The sequence below is a fragment of the Megascapheus bottae genome, chromosome 8 (assembly GCF_031878675.1).
Source record: "Megascapheus bottae isolate mThoBot1 chromosome 8, mThoBot2.hap1, whole genome shotgun sequence".
NCBI classification, from domain to species: domain Eukaryota; kingdom Metazoa; phylum Chordata; class Mammalia; order Rodentia; family Geomyidae; genus Megascapheus; species Megascapheus bottae.
Window position 1 is genome coordinate 26,976,964 of NC_143516.1, and position 10,813 is coordinate 26,987,776.

The window sequence follows — 10,813 nt, forward strand, 5'->3', positions numbered from 1 at the left end:
CCATGGAATTCATGAAGAAAATGGAAGGAAGGGATCAGGCAATTTATTCATGGCCACCCACAGAGCTCCTTTAGTATTAGTGAAGATACTTTCCCAATTCCCTGCTATGTTCATCGACCACAAAATCCTGCTTCATAACCCCAAATGGTGAAATGTGGTATGAAAAGTAAAATTCTCTTTTCCTCTAACCTTTCCCTTACTCTGGAATTTTTATATTATCCCATTTCATGCTGTTTTTCTGTATATCTGTTAGATACAAAGATTAAACATGATACAATAGTTGTTGACAAACTGAGTTTTCCTTTATAGCATCTTTTGATGCTATAAAGTCAGAGTGAGAAGGGAGATTGGGAATGTCCTAAACCATCACTAACCCACGGATGGTTGGGATAGGTCTCTGGTTCACACCCATGTATTCTGTGCACAGTGGGAGGTCAGTTTAGTCTGATGACTACTTGTTTTTAAGACATTGAAAGCTATATATTAAGTGGTTTTGTAAGTAGTTAGAAAAAGCATTGGGGAAAATTTCCCAGGATGTTAAGGGGGGAAAAAATAAATGCTGGAATCTGGAAAACACTCCTGGAAATTATAGAGTTCTCATATAGCAAGTGGAAGATTATGTATGATAGGAAAAACTTGAGAGGAATTAAAAACCCAAATATAAATCCTTGCTTGTTATAAAGAATATCAACTCAGAAAATAGGATTTATAATCATAAGGGGAATAGAACTGTGCTTTTTCTACTATATCACTAGCCTTTCTTATTACACTGAATAAAGTTTAGCTCATAAGCACATTTTAGATATTGATAGATTATAAATATGGAATGAGAGAGAAAATCCAGAAGATAGGATTTCCAAATTTATTATATAGGAGGGAAGCAACTAGACCATCTCATAGGCCCTACTGCTGGGGGGGTAAGAGATTTAAGGGAAAATAAAATCAATTCTAATGGGAAAGAACCAATAATCTCGCAGAAAACTTGGGGGTGATGTATATACTGTTAAATGTTTTTATTAGTATCATGACAACTTTTAACTCCATCAATGATACTTATAGGGAAGTAAGCAAATTGGAGAGATACTGAAGTTGTACCTTCTTCTCAGGCAATTAGTGCCTGTTTAACAATACATTGGAAACGAGATGTTACCAAAATCCAGGTTCATTAAAAAATGTAATTCAGATTGTTAAAGATCAGTTGGGGTGGAGAAAACAGTCATAGTATTCAATTCATATCCTAGGAATCTCAGGAAATTGAAGGAATGGTAGGAAGATGGATGGGGAAAATAATGAAAGGGCGGTGTTGATCATGATACATTATACCCAGAAACTGACATTTAATGTTTATAGAGAATTGCACTAAAATGATTACCAATTGAAACTGGTAAGGCTCAGTTTACACTCTTTAGAGCATCTAGTTTTCTATGCTCCCAGAATTTTGTTCTTAATGATTATGCAGAAAGATAGGTAACAACAGCTACAAACAATCTCTAAGAGCATCTGTCTTTATGAAAATATTGTCTCCCTTATGAATGTTTCCTTTCCAGGAGTTTCCATATGTACTGATCTCTTCTTCAACTGAGATACTATAAATGCTACAGCTTTCACAGTTTGAACGTCTTACCCCACATCACAAATCAGAACTGCAATGTCTTTGGGAATCAAAACAGTCTCTTTCTAGCTAACAAAAACTATTTTGTGCAGGATGCTACTGTAATCCAAACTACCTAGGAAGCTGAGATCTTAACATAGTTCAAAACCAGCTGGGGCAGGAAAATCCATGACATTCTTTTCTCCAATGTACTACCAATGTGCTGGATGTAGAGCGGAGGCTCACGTGGTAGAGCAGTAGTCTTGAGCAAAAAGACTCAGGGACAGTGTCCAGGCTCTGAGTCCATGCTCCAAGGATCATCACACACAGAGAAAGATCATTTGCAATACTCTACATGGCACATAATGTGACATTGCTATTTGAAGGGGGAAAACAAGATGATTGGAAGGTAGGGGAAGAGAAAGAGGGACAAAAACATTAGAGGGGATATGAATGTTCAAGAAGCAATGTACCCACTACCTGAAGAATTTAATTGTAACCCCCATTACCCTGACAATAAAATAGAATAAAAAAGAAAGAAAAGATCCATAAAGTATTGAAATGCAAGATTAACTATATGAATGCAGTAAGAGACATGTTTAAATGTTGCCTCAAGCCCCACTACATAGATGAAGATTCACTGTATTCATATTAACTTGTTAAAAGGCAACTCCTTTGTACAACTACTCAGAGATAAAAATAAAATAAAAAGATGATAAGCCACACTGAAAATTTATGCCAATAGCATGGATCTTTTTAGTGATTTGAAACAAATGTTTAACAAATTGATAGCCATTAATATTAATTTTACAATTCAAGATTTAATTGACTGAAAAAAGGAATGTAGATCACAACTCACATATTCAAAAGTTTTTTCAGAGGGGGTAATAATGTTCAACAAGAAATGGACTCTCATTAACTTAGGTATGTAACTGTAACCTCTCTGTAAATCACTCTGACAAGAAACTAAAATTAGAAACATCTTTAAGTCCTTAATATCAAATCCTGTGGTGAATGAATGTATATATGAGTGTCCAGATAATTGGTGCTACTGAGAAGACACTCAAGTTTTGATTTTTCAAAAGCATGTTGTTATTAAAATAATCTTAAAAGGAAACTCGATGAAAATGTGGTGGAGGAGAAGAATGTGCTCCAAGTACACTGTGTACATGAATGGAAATAGTACAATGAACTCCCTTCACATTACAAATGCATATTAATTCAAGAAACTGAAAAAAGTTCAAGCTAAAACTAAGTATTCTTGTCATTTTAGTTATTATCTAAGAATCTGTAATGTCACAACTTTCCGTGCATTTTCCTTTTTTCAGAAACAGATGTTCAAAGAACTAGTAGTTGATGCACAGTACTGACTTTCCACAAGCCACTTAAATTGAGATTTGACCCTGTTGGGATGGATAGGCTGGTGAAACCCAACCCTTCCCTTAAGGCATGACTTTAACATTTGCCTTTGTATGTAAGAAAATAAAATTTATAGAACTGGATAATATGGCAGTGTTATTCCAAATAGTTTTATTTTTACTATCAAGAACTAATAAAATTCCTCATTCACATTTTAGAAACTTTACATCTCACCATAGGATAGAGAGCACATCGAACCAGAAAGCAAAGCAAGTGGCAGAGAGGAAATAGATATCCAACATGCTTCAAAGTAATGATACTGTTGAGCACCAGTGATTCAGGCTTGTAATTCTAGCTACTCAGCAGGCTGAGATCTGAGGATCACCGTTAGAAAGGAGTCATGACAGGAAAGTCGATAAGACTCTGAGGTCCACTTTACCAAGAAAACAAAACAAACAAACAAAAAACCAGAAGTGGATCTGTAGCTCATAGTACAACACTATCCTCAAGCAAAACTAAATAACGAGATAGGCAAATAAATAAAGAGTTCAAGGACAGGGTCCAGGCCTTGACTTCAAGCCCAGGACTGACACAAAACAAATTGTAGTGGAATTATTCGCCAATAATTAAAATGTATTTGTTTCCAAGGGTGATAAAATGCTCTAATTCAGAAAGAAGTAGAGTTTTGCAAAGACAATTGTCATAAGACAGAAAAGAAAAGAACATTTTCTACTAGTGCAATAATTCTTTGGGGAACTACCTGTTATTAAAGTATTTGAAACCTCTTTGCTTGTGTCCACATACAATAAAGTCTTAAATCCCTACTCAGGGAGTTGATAGCTGGATCACAGCTGGATCATGTTTGTGTTGATTTTCAATGTGTAGAACATCTTTGAGAATTTTCTGTAATGCTGGTTTGGTTGATATATATACTGTTTCAATTTTTCCTTGCTGTGGAAGGTTTTTATTTTTCCCTCGATTATGAATGAGAGCTTAGCTGGGTACAGTATTCTTGGTTGGTAGTTATTTGTCTTTAGGGGATGGCATATATCATTCCAAGCTTTTTTTGCTTGCATGATCTCTGCTAAGAAATCTGTGGTTATTCTGATTAGTTTTCCTTTGTAGGTGATTTTCTCTTCTCCCTGGCCACTTTAAGAATCCTTTCCTTAGTCTCTATTGATCCTGTATGGATTATAAAGTAGTGGTGTGATACACTTTTCTTGTCTGGTTTGTTTGTGGTTCTGAAAGCTTCTTGTATCTGGATGGGCCTGTCCTGCTGGATATTTGGGAAGTTCCCTGAGATAATTCCCTTATGTATATTTCCAATTCCCTTAACCTCCTTCATCAGGCCCTCCTCAATATCGATTAGCCTTAAATTAGGCTTCCTAGTTGTGTCTTGGAGCTCTTGAAGAGATTTATCATATTTCTAACACTTGTTTTTGAATCATCTTCTGGTCTTTTTCTATAAATTCTGGCTAACTTCAACTGCAGAGATTCTCTCTTCTGCATTATCTAATCTGCTATCAATACTTTCCATTTTATTTTTCATCTCCCTTCCTTCTAGTTAGTCATTCTTGATGACTTGAATTTCTTGTTTTAGATCTCGTATGGACTTCTTTACCTCCTTAATTTGGACTAGAGTGCTCTCTTTGAAGTCCTTTAATTCAGAGGCTCTACTGTCTTTGGACTTTTGTTCAAATTCATTCAGCTTTCTATTTGCGTATTCCATGAATTCTTCCATTATTCTTCATTGGCTTCATCACATTCACACATATCCTTTTCAATGATTTCAAAATTTTCCTTGATCATAATTACCAGTAGCCTTTGTAGAGCATTTTGAGGACTCTCCTCTAGGTTTTCCAATGACTGCTCCATTGCCTATTTATTTTGCATGCGAGATGTGATTCCTTGACTTGCCATTTTTCTTGAGTTTCTTGTTCTGCCCATTTGGAGATGGGAGCAAGACTTATACCACACATGATTTAAGATAAGAACCAACCTAGCGCTGTATATCTGCATGGACTCTAGCAGTTCACTGGTATTTTCAGTCTTTCTCTCTTTGTGCATTTACAAACAAATCTACTACCAATCTACTGTAGTTTTATGGATATAGAAATAGAACCAATAACACCACTGTACAGATCTTTAAGGCAAAACCAGGTGATTAAATCCATCTAGACAGCAAGGAGAGCTCCACAAGTACAGCTAAAGTCTGGGTCAAAAACAAACAATTATAGCAAAAGAGAAGAGAAACAACATAGTACATTAAGAACAACAATCACATAATATAAAGCTCTTGTTTCCACATTATGGAAAACCTTTCATTAACCCTCTGTTTAATCTCATATTGTTACAGTATCTGACTTAGTTAACTGGTATATTGTATATATGTTTATTTGTTTATTTGAAATAGAAAAGGGAAGGGGGAAAACAAGATAATTAGAGGGGGCGGAGGGAGGGAAGTGGGGACAAAAACATGAGAGGGAGTGTCAATGTGTGAGAAGTGATATACCTTCTGGCAAATGTAACTGTGACCCCTCTATACATTACAAAAAAAAATTGTAGATCAAGTTACTAAAGGACTCCTCTTGGGGGCAGAGGACCAAAACTATATGGGTATAATTATGGGTAAGGGGAGAAAATAAGAGAAAAGGGATGGGGATATGTGGAGGAAAAAAAACTGAAGAAAGCTAAGTCCTGAAATTCAGTTAAAGGAACAAAAATGAATACTAAAACATCCAGTACAACAGAATGTATTTTTTTAAGTGTGTGTGTGTAGAGAAAGAAATCAATAATTTATTTTTATTTTTTATATATTTTTCATTGTAATTAATAGAATGGTTACATGATATTTGCCAGATAGAAGGTGCATTAATTCACATACATTGATACCCTTTCACATGCCAAAAAATGAAAAAAAACTACTGATATTATAAAGTACCAAGATTGAGATGTGTAGGGCTGGGGAATCAAAGAATAGTCTGGGTTAGATAAGTACACGATTAATGAGAAAGGCTATATTTCTGAGGGTGAAGAAAGCTGCGCTGAAATAGTAAAGAAGAGAGAGATAGAAGAAAGCTAGGGAGAGGGTGAGGCAAGGAACAAGAAAAATAATAGAAAAAGGAAGAAGAAAAAACAGGGAAATAATAGAGCAGACAAAACAAAAACAAAATAAACAAAAAAGACAAACAAAACAAAAACCAAACAAACAAAAACAAGAAGAATTCTTGAATTTATTGGGAGGCTTGAGTCTCTTTTGCAGGTGTCCATCTCTTGACCAGCTGATGCGGGTGGATATCTCCCTGGCCTGGGTGCAGGTCTGCAGGAGGGCGGGAGCACTCCCCTGTGCTAGGCTAGAGCTCCCCTGCATTCAGGACTGTGGGCAGAATAGAGGGAATTGGAAATTGTAGTTTCTTTGCCTAGGGGGCAGATCTAGGACACTTGAGTACCCAGTACCTGGAGAATCAGAGCCTGTGCTCCCTCCAAGAGAGGTTCCCTGGTCTTTGACGGGAGCTCTGGTCCGATGAGTTTGGGACGCCCTAGAAATCTGGCTATTCCTTGGGAAGGGTCCCAAGTGGGTCACTCACCAAGTCTGGAGCTGCTGGTCTGCGCACGCTTGGGCGTCATGTTGGCTGGTGTGGGCCAGCAAGCAGCGAGCTTTCGGTGTAGGATCCATTCCCTGGGCCGGGTCTGCCATATCCTGGTGGCTGCTTCTAAACAGTTCTGTGACCGTCTAGGGCTTTGGTTTTCACATGGACACTTTAAGCAAAATAACATCCATGTAAGAGGGACCTTACATGTATAATTTAACATATGAAAGGCATGTATATGGACAAAATCACTCAGTAGTTTGAGACTCCAACCACAGTTAAGACTTAGAACTCAGACTTAGTCAATCTTTCTACTATATTATGCTATTTCTTAATCTTTCTCCATTAAGCTATTACTTTGTTAGTTAAGTTTGATATGACACATCTTAGGTAAACTGATATTCTAATTTGTAAAACAATATGCAGTTAAATGATCATATATAAAAATTAGATAGCTTACCATCCATTTATCACTCCTTTGCTTAAACAAATGTCAGCCAGTTATGCTAGCAAATAATTTTATCAGCCCTTCTTTCCATCTGCCAACAAGTTGAGCATAGTATCAGCTACTGGCAAAACCACCAAAATCTGTATTAAAATAGGATGATTGCTTTTCTTTCTGTTATAAAACAGTTTTGATCAAATGAAATACATTCTATATCCGTCTCAGTCTGAGACACAGTTTTATTTTAGGTGTGGTGGAGCGTGAAGGAAATTATTAGCCTTGTTAATTTGAAGGAATGAAGGGTGATAATGAATGTAATATGTCAAGAGAAAAGGTGCAGGAGGGATAGGCAAAAGAGAAGTAGGAGAAAGAAGAGGAGTAGTAGAAAAAGAAGTGGAAAAGACAAGGAAGAAGAGGAGCAGCAGCAAAATGTTTTTAAAAAGAGACAAAGAAATGGATAAATAAAAATGTTTTCTTGCTCCTGCATCTTCCAGTATAAACTAAAATTATTTGAACAACATGCTGAAATATTCTAAAGACTAAATCAGGTCAATAAAATGATTCCTCAGATGAGCAAAAATCTTGCGATTGCACATTTTGCAACAGTTTAAAATCATAGTTTACATAATAAAGCAGCTTGACAAGAACACTAGAAAGATATTCCTCCTCATAAACTGATGAATGTTAGTTTAGAATATAATACAAAGTATATACAAATACATCAAATCATTGTATTGTTCACTTTAAATATATACAAAAAAGCCAGGTTACTTTGGTTGGTGCCTGTAATCCTGACTACTCAGAAGGCAGAGATCTGAAGACTGCAGTTTAAAGACAGCCCAGGCAGAAAAAAACAAAATGTACAGAAAGAAGGAAGAAAAGAAGGAAGAGACGGAGGGAGGGAAGAAGGAAGAGAGGGAGGGGAGAAGGAAGGAAGAAAGGAAGGAGGGAGGGAGAGAGGAAGGAAGGAAGGAGGGAGAGAGGAAGGAAGGAGGGAGAGAGGAAGGAAGGAAGGAAGGAAGGAAGGAAGGAAGGAAGGAAGGAAGGAAGGAAGGAAGGAGGGAGGGAAGGAAGGAAGGAAGGAAGGAAGGAAGGAAGGAAGGAAGGAAGGAAGGAGGGAAGGAAGGAAGGAAGGAAGGAGGGAAGGAAGGAAGGAAAGAAGAGAGGAAGGAAGGAAGGAAGGAAGGAAAGAAGGAAGGAAGGAAGGAATGAAGGGAGGAAGGAAGGAAAAAACTAACCTAGCTGAGTGAAATTATTTTCCCTACTGATATCTTCGTATTTATTAACAATTCACTAAAATCCTTAATAGTTTATTTTATTATTTATTATGTTTACTTCAATGTTATTCTCAGGGTGATTTACAGAGGGGTTACAATTACATACATAAAGTAATGAGTATATTACTTTTCTTCTACTGTGCTTCCCCCATCCTCCCCCCCACACCCAGGTTGTAAAGATCATTTCCAAGATATTGTCTGGTAAGTATTGTCTTGTCTGGTTCACGTTTTGTCCTTTGTCTCACCATTTTGTTGTTCCCCTTCCCTTCCCTACTTCAAATAAATTTATATATAATACATTAGATACCAAAATCACATACAGTGACAATAGGCATCAACTTCCATAATGTTTTAGTAAGAAAGAATTTACTGGTAAATTTGTTCTCTTTACAATGTTGTGAGAAGTGAACTTCTTTCTGAGTTATGGTTCCTAAAATGTTATCACTAAAATCCTTAGAGATGATTTAACCAAGGCTTATAATTTTAAAACTGAGAAACATTTATATTAAAAGACTAACTTAATATCACAGACACAGTACTATTCTCTATTATCAGTTATAGTAGAGGTTTATGACCCTAATCATTCCCTGAATGAGAAGTTTCTTATCATAGAGAGTTTACTAAATAAGATATCAAACTAAAGAACAAGGATACAGCCTCCTGAAGATAATGCCTACATTTAATCCTCACATAGAATATAGTAGAAAAGTATTATCCCCCTATTAATCATAAAGAAAATGATCAAAATTAGTCTTAAAATGACAGATTTCACAGTCACAAAGCTAATGGTAGGCCCAATTGAAGTCTATCTAGCTTTGTATTGGGCACCCACTATACTTGGTATTCAGCACCTGGTATATGCCAACATCCTCTCCAAAAACAAATTCTGTGTGCCATTCACTGTGTTAATTACTGAGAAAGTAGATATATTGAGTATTTAAGAACTGTGCTCTCTCTAGTGATCAGTTATTCTTGACTAAAGTTTGATCCAGCCATCTAGGCCTCAATCTAGGTTTCAGTCCTTGTTGGGCACATATTGCCCAGTTATGGCGAAAATCTTGCTAAATCAGCCTAGGCACCCCAGTCCTCCCACCTTAGTATTTTTAGTTACTCTTAGTAATGAGTTAATTCTTAATCTTCTGCATTCATTGTTTGATTAATTTTTTCCTACTTTGGTAAAAATCCATTAAGTGTATTAAACCAGAATGCTTACTTATCTCTGTTTCCTTTAGCAATTATCTATCCAATGAATCCCTCCCCTGCTCCTTGATAATAAATCCCCACTATATATATATATATATATATATATATATATATATATATATATATATATATATATATATGAAACCAAGACCAGCTCTATATTGAAGTCTCATCTTGCTTATTATAAAAGTTTCTGAATAAAATCTAATTTCAGTACTTTATTGGTTAGTTCTGGTTTTAGAAATTTAATAAGAAGGCAAAGATATTAATAGCTGAGGGGGAAACATATACTTTTAAGGACACTGTAATACATAGGAAAAGGGACAAGATGATCAGACAAGATGCTGATATTTGAGTCTGGAAAGACTGGAAATTCTCTCTTCTTTGAAGTGCTTACATTACTCAGGAAATCAATTATCAAGAGCTATGTGCGTATGATTATATAAAATGATGCTTATCAAAATGATCCAAGAAATGGAAGGAAGATGGAGTTTTTTGCTGTTGTTGTTGTACTGTTTGTGATTCTTTGGGACTTTTCTTTACCTCTTTCCTTTCTTCTTTGATATTCCCTTCAATTGCTGTTTTTGATTTATGTACTCTTTGTTTTGGATATAAATTTATCTGATTTGGTGAGACAAAGTGTGAACCAATTCGGCAGTAAATCCTACTAGATACCATGGTGGAAATTAACTCTGCAATTATGGGACAGAGAGAAGCTGGGTGGAGAAAAACTTGGCCAAGAATGAGGGAGAGGGTGACACTGTTCAAAAGGAAATATACTCATTACCTGATTTATGTAACTGCAATCACTCTGTATATCACCTTTACAATAAAATTTTTTTAAACCAAATAATTCAAAATTGCATGAATTTCATGTTAACTTCTCTGAACATTAACTTCAGTATTTAAAAGCTTTTGACAACAAGATAGGTTACTCTGACACTCAACAGGAAAGCTAACATCTTAAATGAAAGGTCTCAAGTGTAATTCAGGATTCCCTCTTTGAGTAAATCTAAAACACACCCCTTCATTCCCTGATCCAAATTGTTTGCACATTAACACATGTGGTTACAAGTTTAGAAACTTTCATGATAAATATAAATAATGAACTGTGACAAAACATTTGGTTTCAGCTTTAAACTCAGAATTGTCATCACTTGGATATATTTTCCTCTAGTTTGGATGTGAAACCTAAATCTTTATTGAAAACACAATAATTACCCACAAGAATGGGATTCATTAGTTCAAAAACAAATAATTAAAATACAACCACTGTGAACTATAACTTTTTAAAGAATATAAATGATTGGAAGAAAGGGCATGTTGACATTGGCAAGACTTTATTTTC